The sequence below is a fragment of the Herpailurus yagouaroundi genome, unplaced genomic scaffold, assembly GCF_014898765.1.
Source record: "Herpailurus yagouaroundi ecotype Mexico unplaced genomic scaffold, PumYag 140, whole genome shotgun sequence".
Lineage (NCBI taxonomy): Eukaryota > Metazoa > Chordata > Mammalia > Carnivora > Felidae > Herpailurus > Herpailurus yagouaroundi.
Window position 1 is genome coordinate 87,317,239 of NW_024412395.1, and position 19,165 is coordinate 87,336,403.

The following is a 19,165-nucleotide window of genomic DNA, read 5'->3' on the forward strand; positions in this document are numbered from 1 at the left end:
ACAGCTTCAGAAGTCAACAAAAAAAGCAGATTTGGAAAAAAACAATGTACTAAGAAAAACTAAGTTGGGTCCAATGAAGCTTGATAACAGGTTCAGAGGTCAACAAAAAGCGGGTCTGGAAATCATTTTGCCTCTGGCAAAGTTTTGGTGAGAAACCATATGACTGCTGGGTCAGTTCAGAAAAATTCACATCTTTATGAGGATTTTGCTGCAGTTTATGCATTGAATTGTTTTCCTTAGGTGTAGTCTAGGATCAGCATCTGCTAAACATCTCCATTAATTATGTAAAATTCTTACTGTTCTAAGAGAAAGTCTCTCCCACTGAAGAATTGCTGATATATCAATTTTTCCTAATTAGCTCTTTGTTCCTTGGTCAGATTTCTCCCTGCAGGAATTTAAAAAGGAAACTACCCCAGGGTGCCTGGGTGGCTCAGTCGGGGACGACTTCGGCTCAGGTCACGATCTCACGCTTTGTGGTTCGAGCCCTGCGTAGGGCTCTGTGCTGACAGCTTGGAGCCTAGAGCCTGCTTCGGATTCTGTGTCTCCCTCTCTTTCTCTGCCCCTCCCCCACTCATGCTCTGTCCCTCTCTGTCTCTGAAATAAATAAACATTAAAAAAAATTAAAAAGGAAACTACCCCATCGTCAGAATTTTTTTAAAAAATTACAAATTAGTTTACAACATCCCTTAAAATTTCTTAGAACTTCTAAACATGCTCTTTATTATTTCTTTTTGACATTGGGGGCTGGGTTCCTCAACTCTGAAAAACAAGCAGAGTTGAGGTAGAACTAAACTTCATTGTCTTGTTTCAGCTACAGGAGTGAAGGTTCAGGAGTCTTGCTGGAGTCCATCAACTATTGTGCCAAGTTGGGCTTCTCAGTCTAGCTTACAAAGAGGATCTGTGTACAAGTAATGTTTTAAGGAGGTATTTTCCAGGATATGAGTCATACTAGAGACAAAGGTATGGTCCAACTTGATCCTGCAGGGGAACTCTGGAGCATGAGATACACCTCAAGATTGTCTCCAGCAAATGTGAGGGAACCGAAATTTAGTACTCCCACATGGGGAGTGGAGGCCCACTGCCTAGGGCAGTTAACTGAGGAGCCCCAGATTTAGCCACGGAAGACACAATGAAAGCCAAAGAGTGGAAGGAGGTTGGGGAAGAGGGCAGGGAAGAAAGCTATAGAAATGTACAAAGGGGTTGGGGGCTGGGGCTGGAGTGCTATACCAATACATCAGATCTTAACCACAGACACAGAATGCATTTATGTACAATCTGTGTTTAAACCTAAGGCTCTTATGTTTGTTTGTTTGTTTGTTTCTAATTGTTGCCGTACTTAACACTGTAAGCCAGAATTCAGTAGAAATTCCAACTCCAAATAGCATAAAAGAAGCTGCCTTAACACTTCGATTTTTAATAGCACTTGGTAAATTCATTAAATTAATGAGTTCCATTGAATAGCAAGGTAAGCATTCTTCTCTACGGTGATGTCTTCACTTAGTAGCCATAACTTAAGAAGTCTTAAGAAATTTAATCCAATGGGGGGGCGCCTGGGTGGTTCAGTCGGTTGAGCATCAGACTTCTTCAGCTCAGGTCATGGTGTGTGAGCTTGAGCCCTGCATCGGGCTCTGTGCTGACATCTCAGAGCCTGAAGCCTGCTTCAGATTCTGTGTCTCCCCCTCTCAATCTGTCCCTCCTCTGCTCACACTGTGTCTCTATCTCTCTCAAAAATAAATAAACATTAAAAAAATAAAAAATAAAATAAAATATTAAAAAAAAAGAAACTTAATCCATTGATTAAATGTTTCTAAAAGTGTCCAATTTGGATAAACTATTATAGAGTTAAAATTTCTATATCTGGGAGTCATTTTTCAATGATTAAGTGAAATATTTCAATAATGAATTTATGTAATAAATATTGTGCCAAGCATGTTCTGGACATTGAAAATCAAGTGGAGAACCAAACTCACAAAGTCCTTTCTCATAGAGCTTACATTCCAGAGTGGGGAGATAGACCAAAAATAAAGAAAGGTATGTGTCACATTATTTCTGATGTGACATTATTGATAAATAAAATAAAATAGTGTGACATCACTATTGGACATCAGCCTTAACAACATATTTATAGATCTATCTCTTCAGGCAAGGGAAACAAAAGCAACAATAAACTTCTGGGACCACACCAAAATAAAAAGCTTTTGCAAAGCAAAGGAAACCATCAATAAAATGAAACAGCAACCTACTTAGTGGAAGAAGATATTTGCGAGTGATATATCTGATAAGGAGTTAGTATTCAAAATATACAAAGATATTATACAACTCAAAACCAAAAAAAAAAAAAAGTCGGATTAAAGAGTGGGTAGAGGACCTGAATAGATATGTTTTCCAAAGAAGACATACAGATAGCCAACAGACACATGAAAAGATGTTCAGCATCACTCATCATCAGGGAAATACAAATCAAAACTACAATGAGATATCATATCACACCAGTCAGAATGGCTAGTATCAAAAAGACAAGAAATATAAATGTTAGCAAGGATGTGGAGAGAAAAGGAACCCTCATGCTCTATTGGTGGAAATGTAAATTGCTGCAACCACCGTGAAAACCGGTTTAGTTTCCTCAATAAATTAAAAATAGAAATAGCGCATGATTCAGTAATTCCACTATTGGGTATTTACACAAAGAAAATGAAAACACTGATTCAGGGGTGCCTGGGTGACCCAGTCAGTTAAGCATCCAACTCTTGGTCTCAGCTCAGGTTATGATCTCATGGGTTCATGAGTTGGAGCCCTGCACTGGGCTACGCACTGTCAGTACAGAGCCTGCCTGGGATTCTCTTTCCCTCTCTCTCTGTCCCTCTCCTGCTCACATTCTCTCTCTTTCTCAGAATAAATAAATAAACTTTAAAAAGTTGAAAAAAAGAAAACACTGATTCAAAAAGATAAATGCAGCCTTATGTTTTTGCAGTATTATTTACAATAGTCAAGGTATGAAAGCAACTCAAGTGTCCATCTTTAGATGAATGGATAAAGAAGACGTGATACAAACACACACACACACACACACACACACACACACACAGAGGGGGAGAGAGAGAGAGAAAGAGAGAGAGAGGGAGGGAGGGAATATTAGTCATAAAAAAGAATGAAATCTTGCCATTTGTAAAAACATGGATGGACCTAGAGAATATTATGCTAAGTGAAAGAAGTCAGAGAAAGACAAATAGCATGATTTCACTTACATGTGAAATCTAAAACAACAAAACAAATGAACGAATAAAACCAAACAAACAGACTTTTAAATACAGAGAAAAAACTGGTGGAGTCAGAGGGGAAGTTGGTGAAGGAATGGGCAAAGGTGAAGGGGATTAAGAGGTATAAATTTCCAGTTATAAAATAAATAAGTCACAAGATGAAAAGTACAGCATAGGGGATATAGTCAATAACACTGTAATAACATTGTACAGTGACGGGTGGTGACAGGCGGTAACTACATGCACCGTGGTGAGCACTGAGTAATGTGTAGAATTGTGGAATCACTATGTTGTACACCTGAAACTAATATGACATTGTATGTCAACCATACTTCAATAATAAATAAAATAAATTTTTAAAAAATATTAAAAAATTAACTGATAATGACAGACTGGGAAAAGATATTTGTGATATCTAAAACTGATTGAGGATCAATATACAGACTATACATGGAATTCCTAAAAATCAAAAAGAAATGAATTGATAGAAAAAAATGATCCAATGATCTAACAAACAGACAAAATGGGAAATCTGCTAACAAGTAGGTAAAGTAATATTGTTTCATGCAATAATTGGAGAAATGCATATTAAAACAAGACAATACTCTTTTTTGTTTTGTTTTTTGTTATTATTTTGTTTTAAGCTTTATTTATTTTGAGACAGGGGGAGAGCACAAGTAGGGGAGGGGCAGAAAGAGAGAGAGAGAATCCCAAGCAGGCTCCGCACTAATAGAACAGAGCCTGACACAGGGCTCAGTCTCATGAACCGTGAGATCATGACCTGAGCTAAAATCAAGAGTCAAATGCTTAACCGACTGAGCCACCCAGACTCCCAAGATGATACTCTTAACACATCATATGAGCCGAAGTTTAAAATCAGAACGTTGTTTAACGGAGTTTAAAATCAAATGCTGGAAAGTGTGTAGAGAAATGGAAAGCACCATGCCCGGCAGGTAGAAGTGTAACTATTACTAAATACTCTCCAATTAAAAACCAATTAACACACATACACCAAAATGAGTAGTGTCAAGCAAAAACAATTGATAAGGTCCAGAGCGACATACCACTCATATGTATTGAAAATACACAAATGCAAAATGACACTGCATATTGTATAAGCGTATGTATACATCCAAGGTAAATCAACGAATACAATGGTGGAACTAGGGGAACAAAATTAAAGAATAGCCTTGCACAGAAAACTTGAAGAACTGTGCTCCAATTTTATATTTAGAATCTCTTGCAAAACTTTAACCACATTTTTATTGTGTTTCATATTTACCATGTTACTGGGATCCATGCAATACATTAATTCATTTTACAAGCTCTTGTGAGGGTCTACTGTGAACAGGCTTTATGCTGAATGTTAGGATTAGAAAGATAAATGACACGGGAGCATGTGGTCTCCTGGAGGGCAGGATGCATACTTAGAATAGGTTTGTATCTTCAGGTGAATCTGGACGTTTTTTCACATAATGAGTATGATGGCTATTTCGTTCAATGTGAACACATTCTGCTCGTGGATTCTGCGCCTCAGATTTAAATTGTGAATTCTGTAAGACTAGCTAACTAATCCAAAGCTTCTGATTCAGCATTTATTCTGTTTTGCCATAGATTTTGGTCTGACTTTAAACATGTTTATTTCAAATGTTTATTTTGGATGCATAATAATGCAATTAGTCCCTGAATCCTTTAGGAAACAGATGAAGGATAAAACACAATATATCTGACTAATTAGACAGCCATATTTAAATGCAGGCATTTCATGCTTTTTATCCTGCATTTCCCATTGTTATCCAATATCAGATGTCAGATAGCAAATCTGCAAAGTGACTCTGAACGTTACAAAATATTTCTAAAAAACTTGAAAGGTCATAATACAAGAAGTAGCTTTAAGGAAATCTAAGCATGAAGGTTTTGGTAGGAACAATAGACTCCACCAGTGATTGGATTCAGCAAAGTGAAAACAAAACGGGAGTGAGCACCTGCTGGAGAAAAGAAATGTTTCAGCTGTTTTCTATGCAATACGTCCCAGAAATGTAGCAAATGACATTTTACTTGTGCCCTAGGGCTCCTTCCGACTAAAAGTTCATTTCCTCTGAGCCTCGGAAGACCTGCAGGTTTAACCCACCTTGGCAGTCCTCAGGTAGGAGCCTGACTCAGCAACCCGCCCTAGCTTCCTGCTGCCTCTTTCCGAAACCTGTGACTGATATAAGGAACCAGTCACTCTCCAAATGAGGGTGAGCTATTAGCTTCATTGTAGGGACACTCATTTGACCAAAACAAAACACAACACTGTGGGAGAGAAAATAACACCTCAACTACCTTGCTAGAAATTGTAGACGTATTACTGATAGAAATATTTCTAGGTTTCAGACCTCTTTTTGATTTACATTCACATTTAATTAACTGAGCACCTTCTAAGCATATGAACATAGGTCATCTTTGAAGCAACCCTAAATGACAAATGTAATTTTCTTTACTTTATGGTAGTAGATAATTGAAGCTCTGGTATATTAAAGGCTTATACAAGATAACATAGCTTTAAAGTGAAGCTGTTTGAGGGTGGCTCAGTTGGTTAAGCATCTGACTTTGGCTCAGGTCATGATCTCATGGTGGGTTCGAGCCCTGCGTCAGGCTCTGTGCTGACAGCTCAGTTGGTTAAGCATCTGACTTTGGCTCAGGTCATGATTTCATGGTAGGTTCGAGCCCTGCGTCAGGCTCTGTGCTGACAGCTCAGAGCCTGGAGCCTGCTTCGGATCTGTGTCTCCCTTTCTCTCTGCCCCTACGCTGCGTGTGCTCTGTCTCTCTCTCTCTCTCTCTCTCTTGCTGTCAAAAATTAATAAACATTCGAAAAAAATTAAGTGAAGAATATGTACTAAATGTACTGTTTAAGTCACCCAGGGTCTCAAGACATAAAAATCCCAGACTATCTACAACAATGTATATTTATTGCAAGGATGACAGTGCATGAGGTAAGAGCAGAAATCAGTTGGCAACCCATCAACTCAGATTCAGTTATCCAAATTTCATGAGGTAGAAGAGTCTTCATAAACACACAGAAAACTGGCTTGACAAGTTTTAAGACAGAAATGCTAGCCACATAACCACCCATTTCCCAAAGGGAAGAGTTTGCTTGGGGTGGCTAGGATATCATCTGGTGTGCTAGAGTTCTATTGGGCAGTTTTGGCCAACTATCCCTGTGTGATCAGCTGAAGAAACCTGCTGCCCCGAACCCCCAAGCTAGAGGGGATCCTACACCACCCCCTCCATTTAGAAAAGGTTTCTTCTTAACAGACAGGTGAAAAATAATAAGTGTCTTAAAGAGCACAAAGATTCTTGGGTCACTTGTCACAGATGATCTGTAACCCACACATCCTCTCTCTTGAGGAACGCCCTTCAAGCTCCAGAGAATAGCTACCCAACATCTTTTGCTCCACATTCTCAAAAGAAAAGCACATGCAGACGGAAGTCATGAAGGTTTGAGGGTTTTACCTCTGCTGCCTACTTTGGAAAAATATACTGCTTCAGAATGTGGGGGAAAGCTGAGTAGGTAAAGCCTTCACGTAACTGAAAAGACTAATGAAGTAACTTCTTGCTACCTTCTTCTCAGGTATTATGCTTCTGATTCTTGTATAATTAAGTGTTGTTTCCGAGGAATAAAGATGGTCCTTTTCATTGCTTCCCTTTATATCTCAATTTGTGGAAACTCATGAACCAGTGGGGTGTTTGCAACAGTTGCAAATGGTTACTGCGATGTGATATAGCCTTACATATGCAAGTATATATATGTATATTACATACATATATATACATATATATATACACACATTAACTTTAGAGAAAGAAACATAGACATTAGTGCAATACTAATTTTCTCCTGGGCAACTAAGAAGATATTGAATACTAGAATGGTAGATAATTATATTCTTTATAAAAGTAATTTAATAATTTAATTAAATTTTAAAAATTAACATAAAAATTCCAGACTTAAAACAAAACTCCCAGACTTATCTAAATAATGCTGACTTTCACAGGGATAAAAGGTACAACATAGTAGGTGTAGTCAGTGGTGCTGTAATGGCATTGTAGGGTGACAGATGGGAGCTACACTTGTGGGGAGCAGAGAATAACATATAGACTTTTCCAGTCACAAATGCTGGACACCTGAAGCTAATGTAAAATTGTGTGCCAGCTATACTTCAAGTAAAGAGATAAATGAATGATCAAATATTTCAATAAAAGGGATAAATAAATAATAAATGAAGAATGACGACTCTAAGTTTCAATCTATAACTTTGGTTTAGAGATATGGTATGTGGGCCTCTGTTTCTTTTTCATTTCTTATTTTTTTAAGGAGGCTCCATGCCCAAAGTGGGGCTTGAGCTCATGACCCTGAGATCGAGAGTGGGATAGTCTATCAACAGAGCCAGCCGGGTGCCCCTGTGGGCCTTTGTTTCTTGATGCAAGATGACAGATGTTAGGAACTAGCCTGTATTGGGGTCAGACAATAGTCCAGATAAAATTTGCTATGACCTGGGCAGCGGCTGGATACCTCCTTCTGACAAAATAAATTGCACTAGCAATGACTGCCAAGATTGGGAAAGACCCTTTGGGGACAATTTCTTCCCAAAATGGGCGTGTATGTGCATGCACTAAGGATATTTGGACTCCTCTGTCAGCTCATCCAGCATATGACAATATGTCATGGTTGGTATTTTCCAAAACTTAAGTCAGAGATCGGCAATATTTCTGGGACAGGAAACTTCTAACTTCCTTATGAGCATTAGAGGAAGTGGGTCTAGGGCCTGCCACAGTAAAAAGCCTTTGATCATAGGAGCTAACATCACTCTTCTCTGCAATTGTAGTATGAATGGCAGGGTGGGGATGTTTATCCAGAGTCCTGTCACAGTCCAGAGACACTGAGAAGAGAAAAGAGCTGATGGCCATTTTGACTATGCCCTTCCATGAACAATATCCTCTTAAGTAAGTATCTATACTTATCCTTTAGCTAATAGGAGTTAAGGAGAACAATTCAGGGTCTAAAAAATGATAGGAATAATAGCAATAATTACAGCTACTAGTCATTAAGCCTGTATGTGTCAGAGGCTTGACATACATTAACAAACAGAGAAACCATGCAAGGAACACACTAGTATGCAATACTGAAGATGAGAAAGCTGTGATTAAGTAAAGCAAAGTCAGTTACCTGGAGTAACAAAGTAACTAACTTCTAGAGCCAGGATTCCAACCCAAATTTGTCTGATTCCCAAACTCAGGAAAACATTGACCTTTTTCCTAAGCCTATTGCCTCTCTTGCAGAAAGGAGAACTTGTAGAGAAGGAGACCGTCAAAGAAAAGTACAATTTCGGGTAACATAAAGAATATCTGGGCCAGTGCTTTCCAAACTTGAGGTACACAGGAATCATCCATAAGTCTTGTTAATTAGTAATTCTGTAGGTCTGATTGAGACCCGATGTTCTGCATTTTCAAAGCTTTCAGTAACAAGCCTCTGGTCTAACCCCGTTATTTTCAGATGAGTAAAATGAGGTCCAGAGAAGCTAGGCGATTGGCTCAAAGCCAAGCAGTTTGTTCAGTGCGCACAGATTGATCTGGTTCTCTTTCCAGCTACACAACCTTGCAGTTAACTAACTACACAGAATGGAATGAGAGAATCAGATGACACCCATGTGCTTGAAAAGAACATTCCCCAACTGCTGGGGGTTATTGTGATCCTACACAAAGATGTTCAAAATGGGCACATCCTCATTGCTAGAGCATTTCAATCTACTACATATCTTTTCAGGATAAATTCCACTCCCATATCCTGTAGTCTGGTGCTATTTAATACTCAGGTTAGAGATTCCCATGTTCTCTCTTTCTATCTGTTACCATGTTAGTGATTGTTTTACTTACTGCAATAGACATATTTCTGGAAAATTATGTGGAACTTTTTTTGATGCTCTGAAAGATCTTTTTTTTTTTTTTTAGTAGAGGGTAATAAATTCTATTAAATTTTTGGAAAAAATCTAAAGTTGCGATTTTGTTTACCATAATCTCTCATCGGAGAAACACTAGGTAATTTGTGGAGCTTACAAACAAACATAACTTACCCCAGACTCCAATATGATGCCATGGCACAGATCCATGATTATTAATATGTGAGATTATGTTATCTACACTCAGAGATAATTGTGTTACATAAATAAGACCAATTCAAATTTATTTGATATTTCTCAGAGTTCATCCTCTCAGTTTGGAGAAACATTCTTCTGACCAAAGCACTTTAAGTGGATTTCTCTGGAACCTACTACAATGCAGCCTGCTTTGGCAAAAGGAAAGTTTATTCATCTTCTGATTTCAGAAATCCTTTAAAAAATAGTGTCAAAAATCAATCAAAAATGAGAGTGATGTGTGATAACTGTTCTTATTAGAGATGGGGCATCTCATGGAATAAGCATATATGTGATGGAATAAATTCCTCAGGCAAACTGATTCTCATTTCTCTAAGAGCCTTTTTAATTACGAGCAAAGTATGGGCTTTGAACATAACATTACATATTATCACAATCGGAAATGGCATTTATATACTATTCTTAGGCAAATCACATATTATACTTCCTTGAGTACATTAAGTAATTTCTTGGGAGCTTTTTGAACTGTGTTTTAAAATCATGTCTATCTCCTTCTTGCCTTCCTTTGTGTGGCTGCCAATTCCTAAGTAGCTTTTTTATGCCAAGCTTAATCCAATAGGAAGGATCACAATAACCCCAGCAGTTGGGGAATGTTCTTTTCAAGCACATGGGTGTCATCTGGTTATTCATTCCATTCAGCTCCTCTCCCTCTTCCCCTTCCCCACTGCTGGAGGATTTTAATTTCTTGGCCTTTCACTAAAGAATTAACCTGAGAATAAACTGAGATTAAATGGTACAGATTATTATAGTGACCATCAGGGGAAAATTATTATGTCAACTGTTTTCCCCTCTCTTCTTTATTCCCACCCCCCCCACCAAAAAAAATTGTTTATTTAAAAAGTTTTAGACTGCAAACAAATCACTTAGAGAATTATCACATCATGACATATGGCCAACCTGGATCACTAGTCATTTCCTAACATATAATTGAGTGTCTCTCCATCTGAGCCTAGGTCCATACTGTCCCCACTAATGTGAATGTATTCAATTCACTTAGATGCCTGCTAAGATAATACTTTTCCTTCAAGGCCCAGTCAAAAGCCACCTCCTTGCATCTATTTCTCCTTTGTAACTGGTCTGCATGGATTTACTCTCATAAGAGTATAAGCTCCTGAGGTCAGTGCCAACGTCTGTTTATGTTGCTTTCCACAGGGACTGTATTAGTGTCTTGTTACTGGTGGAGTTCACTACTAGACTGATGGAGGTCACAGGACAACAAATGCCAAAGTTTCCATAAAGAATCAGTACCATAGAAACACACAACTTCCTTGGGGTGCCATCATGAATAGTAACCAGCCAGTCTCCTGGTCATCCGTTTATTGCAGGTTTTGTCAACATACCTGAATGAATTGATCTATGTTGTCCATCACTTTATAACTGTGTTTCTCAAAAGGTTGTATTCAGATCTTTGACAACAGAACCAACGGGGGCTCTGGTTTAAAATGGAGGTCGTTGGGCCTTACTTGAGATCTTCTGAGTCAGTATCTTCAGAGATAACATCTAGAAATATATGATTTTTTTTTAAACAACAATCCTATGAGGACCTTAAGCCTACAAATCTTTGAGAATTGCTGATTCAGAGTAATGAGATTTCACCTTCTTGATAGCCAAGGACATTTAAATGCTTGAAGAAAAAAAATGGCTGGTAAAGATAGAGAAAAATATACAAAGCATGACTTTAAAACTTTTCTGACTTGGCCTGTTCTAAGGTGGAGTTTCTCAAAGGCAGAGACAAGTATAAAATGGAATCGAATATCCCTTGCAGCTAAATGATCCCCTAATTTTTATCACAGCAGTAAGAGAGCCACAATTTTTATTTGGAAGATTGACAACTGTTTAATTTAAAAAAACAACAACAACAACAAACTGATTACCATGTCTAACTACAGAAAGGATGGATAAGCAGTTTAGGCAAAACTGTTCAAAATTAATCCATTGCCCTTCCATTTTAAATAATATTCTTCCATTTCTGACCCATTTTTCTCTTTCCTAACATATTTTCCTTATTTCTTTTAACCGAAGTAGCTTGTGATCTATGAAGAGTCTGTTGAAATGATGCGTGGGAGGTTTATCTTTTCCTCCAAGGGGAAGCTCTCGAAAGGGCAAAAGCTCTATTTTGCTATGTGCTGTTCAGGGTCATAAACTCCCTGGAAGCTGGGTGATGAATGCTCATATAATAAATATGTTCCCTTTTCCCATTAGTTTTACATTAATTTAATCTCTTCCAGTGAGTAAATGAAGGCAGACATATTGAACAAGAGATTTCTCAAGTTTCTGGGGTTGGCAGTTGATGTTTTTGCTGAAACTGGTTAGTTTGGGGATCATATAATTATTTTTTCCTAGAGAAACATTCACATATAGATAAATTAGAACTTCCAATGAAACGGTCTTTGGTTCCTGTTCGGGGCAGTAGGCGTGACTGCTGTGTGTGCGCATGCAAATACTTCTGTACTCCTGGAGAACTGCCCACCTGCTCTCCTAAAGTCAGGTATTGCTGTTGAGTTGCTATTGCAAATAGAGTGTGTGTAAAAGGGCTGTGTCTTTTCTGGGTGGCAGCATTTAGTTCCTAGTGGTTGATGCCGCTGGGGCACCCATGGGAGCACATATTAGTGCCAAGGTGCCTCTCCTGAGAGATACAATCTGAGAATTTACTTTAAGGTTACAGAGCTTTGTTTCCAGTCCTTTTCATTAGCTGCCAGTTTCCCCTCAGACAGTTGTTCTTAATTATCAGGCTTGGTTGCCCTAGAAAACCGAGGAAGATATTGTAAAATGTCTTCTTCCTGCTTCACAGAAATCTCCAGGATGAAACTCTACCTGACGTTATCTCACATCACTCACACCTGTTCTTCTTGGAGTTCAGTCTCTGGGGTGTTTCAAGGGGCCATGTGCCTAATCTCTGAGGAATTCCTCAGGGTCAAGGTACAACAGGTCTAGGCCTGTTGTAATAAGCTACAACTAGCATTTTTCACTAACAAAATAGTTTCTCTTTCTAAAATTACAGAAACACAGGTTATTTCACAGGAAATGGCAGTATAGTTGGTTTCTTTTGCCAGTACTGGCTACTTCTCTTGATCCTCTTGCTTTGTCACCTCTGAGTTGTAGTGAACCCTAGTTCCTAAACATATTCCAAATGATATATTTCAAAAATTAAAACCAATCTTAGAATTAGACTAATACAGCACAAGAGTTTTAAGTTATTATTTTAGATATATATATATGGATGATATACATGTTAGATATAAATATTGATATATATGTGTATACAAAGCACTTATAATTTAATGTAAGGCATGAAGAATAGACAAAAACCTCTATCTGACTACCATCAAGTTTAAAAAGTAAATTATTAAGAATGTTTTTGAAGGCCTCTGAGTAAGCCTCTCCAATCCTACCTATTTACCTCCTTTCAGAGATAACAGTATCCCAAATCTGAATATGGGGGATATTATGCCCCTACTTTTATTTATAGTTTTACCACCTATATTTATAATGTTATATGTTTTTATTTTGCTTGAACTTGTGTGCTTTTGAACATTATATAAATGGAATTAAACTATGACTATTCCCATATAATTTGCTTTCCACTCAATATTATGATCATGAGATTTATATGATTTGTCACATATAGCTCTGAATAATTGACTCTTTGTTGCCAATGGTATCTCACTGCATATTCCAATGAAATACATATATTCATTCCAGTATTGACTGATATTTGGTTTTCGTCCAAGATTTTTTTTGCAATTGCAGATTATGCATATCTGAGAATCCCTCTGCATATACTTTCAAATCAGAGATGACTGAAATGAGCCCTACAAGCAAGTGCTATTGAACTTAGTTTGAAAAATCTGGTTTTTCACTGCAAGTCACTGCAGAAGCAGTTTGGTGCAGAATATTTTAGGGAACCACACAGTATCGAAAAGCCCTGAGTGTCTCCATAAATTATCATAGTAAATGGAGATAATTTGGGATGAGGCAGAGAGGAAAATGACTTCAGCATTCCCTACAGAACAAAACAGAATCGTCTCGGCAGGACTGGAACCAATCGGGGAACTGAAGTTCATGCAAGTATGACTCAGCCCAGATGCAGAAATAATGAGAAGCAAAGCCCCTTCCCGAACAGGGTGGAGTAGAGGCCAGTGTGGTTAATCTTCAAGAAGACAAGAGATCCTCTCTCTGTTAGGCAGAAGGCACCGACAAGAAAATTCCAAGTACAAAGAAAGGCAATGGGCCCTGAATCAGAAAAGTTTTAAGAATTACAATTTTTTTTCTTTCAAGGGAGGAAGGCATAACATGAGAGATAATAATAATTGGCTCCTATAACAAGAACTTCTCTCTAAAATCATCGCTGTATTCTTCAGAGGCACCTTGAAATGTTTAGTGAAAATTGGCATTCAGAGCTAAATAAGGCAAATAGAAAGATAGAAATTGAAAATTGGGAGGGAAGGGGCGCCTGGGTGGCGCAGTCGGTTAAGCGTCCGACTTCAGCCAGGTCACGATCTCGCGGTCCGTGAGTTCGAGCCCCGCGTCAGGCTCTGGGCTGATGGCTCGGAGCCTGGAGCCTGTTTCCGATTCTGTGTTTCCCTCTCTCTCTGCCCCTCCCCCGTTCATGCTCTGTCTCTCTCTGTCCCCAAAATAAATAAACGTTGAAAAAAAAAATTAAAAAAAAAAAAAAAAAGAAAATTGGGAGGGAAAAGAAAGAACCCAAGGATCCTCGGCACTACGTGGAAGAAGAAAGGGAAAGGGAATGCTGGAGGGTGGGAAGGCGGTGAAACGCATCTTCGGAAAACAAATGTAAACAAGCATGTTAGCTTGTGTAGCATTGGGTCCTCCCTCACTTCCACGCAAGGCCTTTATAAAGGTCTGCATTGCCCTCATAGCTTTCATATGACTGGATCTTTGCAGAAACCTCGAGATTGTCGGGCTATACACCTCAGCCCATCTACTATAACACAAAGCACCTAAGGATGGAAGAAGAAGCCCCCCAAAAAACATGAAAAAGTTAATTCTTGGAATCCGGAGATTGGTAATTTCGCAGGCCAAGGAAGTAGAGTTTTACGGCAATCCTAGATTTCATTGGGCAGGAAGGACCCAGCTGACATCTTTTGATAATATTAATCTATATCCTTATAGAAATGTTAATTAACATTTTACCTACATAGGGATTCCATGTATCCTTCTTTCTTGTTAAAAACAAATCTTAACAGGAACTAAATATAAAAAAAATGAAGTGTCTTATCAAACTTTCTCCATCTTTCCCTCATCTCAGTATCATCCCCAGAGGTATTCACTGCTATTTATTTGATAGATTTCCTTCTGGAGCATTTTCTTTTCATTTGCATACATATATTCTGTAGCCTTTTTTACAACTCTTTTTATTCTGATACTATCCTCTCGGTAAGAGATTATAAATGTGAAATTCTGTACTTTCTGTTTTAGGAGGTAGTCTGAGTCAAAGAGGACTGCCTTCTTAAGAATGGTATTCCTAAACTAGACTTCTGGATATATACCCAAAGGATGGAAAACACTCTTTCCACATTCTTTTTTTTTCTTTTAAGTTTTTTCAAAAGTTTATTTTTGAGAGGGAAAGAGAGAGCGTTAGCAGGGGTGGGGCAGAGAGCGGAGGAGACACAGAAAACGAGGCAGGTTCCAGTCTCTGAGCTGTCAGCACAGAGCCCTACATGGGGCTCGAACCCTCAAACCGCCAAGATCATGACCTGAGCCAAAGTCAGATACTTAACCCACTGAGCCACCCAGGCGCCCCACACTCTTTCCATGTTCCAAATAGAGCAACACATAATGAAGTATTGCCACTATGTAAGCCTTTTCTAATAGAATGATCGGGAAAGTGGGTAAAAGAGCAAGGAACTTTTTGCTCCTTCCCTACTTAAATCGAATCCCGTTTTCAAGTCTGACTCTGGATGGATTGGTGTGCCTCCTAATCTCTCTCGAGGCTTCTATCTACAGTCTGAGAAAGTTCCTTATGGAGTTTGCTTGCCTCTGTTCCCCTATTTGAAATCAGAACTAGGCTGATTCCTTCATTCGAAATAAGAACTGGGCTGATTCCTTCAATAAAGTTTTAGAATGGCTTAAACAAATTGCTTTGCCTATAATATCCTTTTTACATATACATAAGAACACGTAATACAAATCTGTCTGAATAAATTCAAAGTACTGTCCTTTTCAATAGTTACCAGTTAGGAGCACCTGACTGCCTCTGTCAGTAGAACATGTGCTTTTGATCTTGAGGTCGTGACTTTGAGCCTCACGTTGTGGATACAGTTTACTTTAAAAATAATAATTATAAATTTAAAATTCTAAGTGAAAGCATTATATCAGAGTTCAGTGGTCAGCGTTTTCTTTTCGTTAGTGGTACATAAAATAATCATGTACTTCATAATTGATAGCTTCTTAGATGTACTGAAATCTGGTATTTCTAGCCTGTGCAAAAGCTAGGGGACAGACAGGTGGACCAGCTTCCTACAATAAAATGCACCTATGTGAGACTTAGTGTCAGTCCGACCTATGTGAATCAACAGCCTTCCATTTTTTTATGGCTTGAGTGATGGCTGCTGTCTGGGCTGGTCAAGCACAGTGGGTTCAGGAAGTGTCCTAGAAGTTTGGTTCTAATCTGTTTTTCTAGCAATTGAATGACTCTGTGAGCTACATAACATCCTGAAACAAATTCCTTTTATGCAGATTTTGCTGTTTGCATCTAAGAATCTTAAGTGACACATGAATTACATTTGAGAATACAGTTTATAGTAAAATTGCTAGAGAAAGGATAAGCAATGCATAAATGATTCTGAGCCTTTATACTCACTTGGAAAAAAAGCTATGTTTGAGTTCCACTTCACATGATACATGAAATAAATTCTAGGTGATTAAATATCAAAGTGTACAAAATAAAATTTAAAAAATATAATGATAATAACTGGAATTTGTGAAACTAAAGAATCACGCATACACTTGGTGAGGATATCAAAAAACACAATCTTGTTTTTTGTCAACAGTTAAGTGTTATCTATCAAAATATTAAATACATAAGTTTTTGTGGCAATGAGTTTACCTCTAAGAATCCTACAAGAATATAATACATACTTGCAAAGATTTCTATACAGAAGTATTTATTTATTTATTTATTTATCTATTTATTTTAGAGAAGACTGGGAGGAGAGAGAGAGAAAGAAAGAAAGACAGAGACAGAGAATCCCAAGCAGGTTCCATACTCAGTGCAGAGCCCAATGCCGGACTTGATCCCACGATGCTGGGACCATGACCTGAGCCAACATCAAGAGTCAGGCACTCAACTAACTGAGCCACAGAGGTGCCCCAATATAGATATATTTATAAAAGCATTTTTATTACAGGCAAATAGAAAATGAATCAACCTATACAACCTTTAATAGGGAATTGTTGGAAAAATGATAGCATGCCCACAGAATAAAATACTCTGTTGCTATGCTGAAGAATGTTGTTACACCTCTATGTGATAAACTTGATGGTTATATATGATATAGTCCATTCAATGTGTGTGGGAATTTTCACACATTGAGAATATTTGTATACACTAAAATCTCAAAAGACACCCAACAATGATCATCCTTGGGGAAGGAGACAGTAAGAGGAAGAGGAGGAAATTTTGTAATGTTTTATTCTGTATTGTTGGGATTTATTATAATGAACATTATTGCATTCATAATTTAAAAAGCAATAAAGTCGGAAAAATAGAAACAGCCTCTTGCAAAGCAATATGAATATATTTTCCTGCTTCTGTTGGAGCAGAACAACGCTTTCTCCTGAGGCTCTTAGCTACAGATTCACTGGAAGTGATTTAGATTCTATGGGACTTTTTTCTGGGAGAATGACCACACCAATCCAGGGCAGGTAGCTGTTGTTTCGAGCTCTGTTGTCAAACCTGCTCAAATAATTTAGGGTCCCCATCTGGACTCACACACCCTTTTGGCTGGAGAAATAAATTTACCCGAGTGTGTGTATGCTGAGCCACACCATTCCTTAAAACTACATGTGTGTGTGTTAAAAAAAAAATTAAAAAAAAAAAAAAAAAGGGGGGCGCCTGGGTGGCTCAGTCGGTTAAGTAGCCAACCCCAGCTCAGGTCATGATCTCGCGGTCTGTGAGTTCGAGCCCCGCGTCGGGCTCTGTGCTGACAGCTCAGAGCCTGGAGCCTGTTTCGGATTCTGTGTCTCCCTCTCTCTGACCCTCCCCCGTTCATGGTCTGTCTCTCTCTGTTTCAAAAATAAAATAAACGTTAAAAAAAATTAAAAAAAAACTACATGTGTGTGCAACAGATTTTATACAAACAATGGGAAGCAATACACTTTTCTCTTTCTTGTTTTATATTTCTGACATCCATTAACCCACATCTGGCATCTTTGAAACAAAAGGATTCTATATAAGCAGTAGAGAAGGACTAGATCTGTAAAGTATATATTGACCAAAAGTGAAATAGATATTCATCATTGGAAGAATTACAGTATTTAGTTACCTTCTTGTAAAGCAATAGCCTATTACATTACCGAACCAACCCAAAAAGGATAAACCTACGAGTAGACAAAACTGAATTTCGTTTCGACATTGAGAAATCTGAGGCCGTTAAAACTGATGACTATCTCAGAACCGATCAGAGAAATTTTGAAACAAGCAGGCTGATGTGACCCATCATTTTAAGTCATTAAAATGTATCTGTCAAAAGCTTGTCGCTCACTCTCTGGTTCACTCTTTTTTTCAAGAAAAGTTGTTTAATTCCCGCGATGCTAAAGTCAATTAAAAGAAAAACAAATCTATGTATTCATTTAAATAAAAAATGCTAACAGTACTGTGGTACTCTTTGCTGTCTTTTGAAATTATATTAACCATCTGAATGGTGCCAAATGATTAAAATAATGTTATAAAGAGCAATATGTACCCGTGATATTAAATATGCATATTTGCCAAGGCCCAAAAGTAAGTTAAAAGAATCTTTATACTTTCAACGTGAAGAAAACTTACTTTGTGATGCTAAACAAAGAAACAGCATATGATTTAAAAAATATTATTAGAAAAATAAAATATTGTTATTAGTTAGAAAATAAAATGTGTGTGTTCACCATAATATTTCCTAGCAGTGTCTCCTCCCCAAATACGCTGATATGAAAGTGACTATGATTTGGGGGTGCCTGGGTGGCTCAGTTGGTTGACCATTTGACTCTTGATTTAGGCTCAAGTCATAATCCCAGTGTTGTGGGATTGAGCCCTGTATCAGGCTCCACGCTGAGCATGGATCCTACTTGAGATTCTTTTTTTTTTCTCTCTCTCTTTCTGTTCCTCTCACCCTCTTCCCTGTTCTCTCTCTCTCTCTCAAATAAAACGGTTTAGGGGCGCCTGGGTGGCTCAGTCGGTTAAGCATCTGACTTTGATTCAGGTCATGATCTGATTCAGGTTAGATCATGGTTTCTGGGTTCGAGCCCCTTGTCAGGCTCTGTGCTGACAGCTCAGAACCTGGAGCCTGCTTCAAATTCTGTGTCCCCCTCTCTCTCTCTGCCCCTCCCTCACTTATGCTCTGTTTCTGTCTCTCTTTCTCTCTCTCAAAAATAAACATTAAACAAAAGTTTAAAAAAATGATTATGATTTGATGCAACAATAGCATTGTAGATCAAGGGCAAGTCCTTTTCTTTTTTTTTTTCTTTTTTTTTTTAATTTTTTTTTTCAACGTT

The 19,165-nt window shown here is 38.1% G+C and overlaps 1 long non-coding RNA gene across 1 annotated transcript in view; it reads left to right on the forward strand.

Moving 5' to 3' along the window:
- Positions 1-3,350: 3,350 nt before the first annotated feature.
- Positions 3,351-19,165, forward strand: part of LOC121030301 (uncharacterized) — a 22,828-nt gene continuing 7,013 nt past the window's right edge. The window contains exons 1-2 of the long non-coding RNA XR_005790164.1: positions 3,351-3,464; positions 14,474-14,477. This is a non-coding gene — a long non-coding RNA (uncharacterized LOC121030301). The remainder of the gene's footprint in view (positions 3,465-14,473; positions 14,478-19,165) is intronic.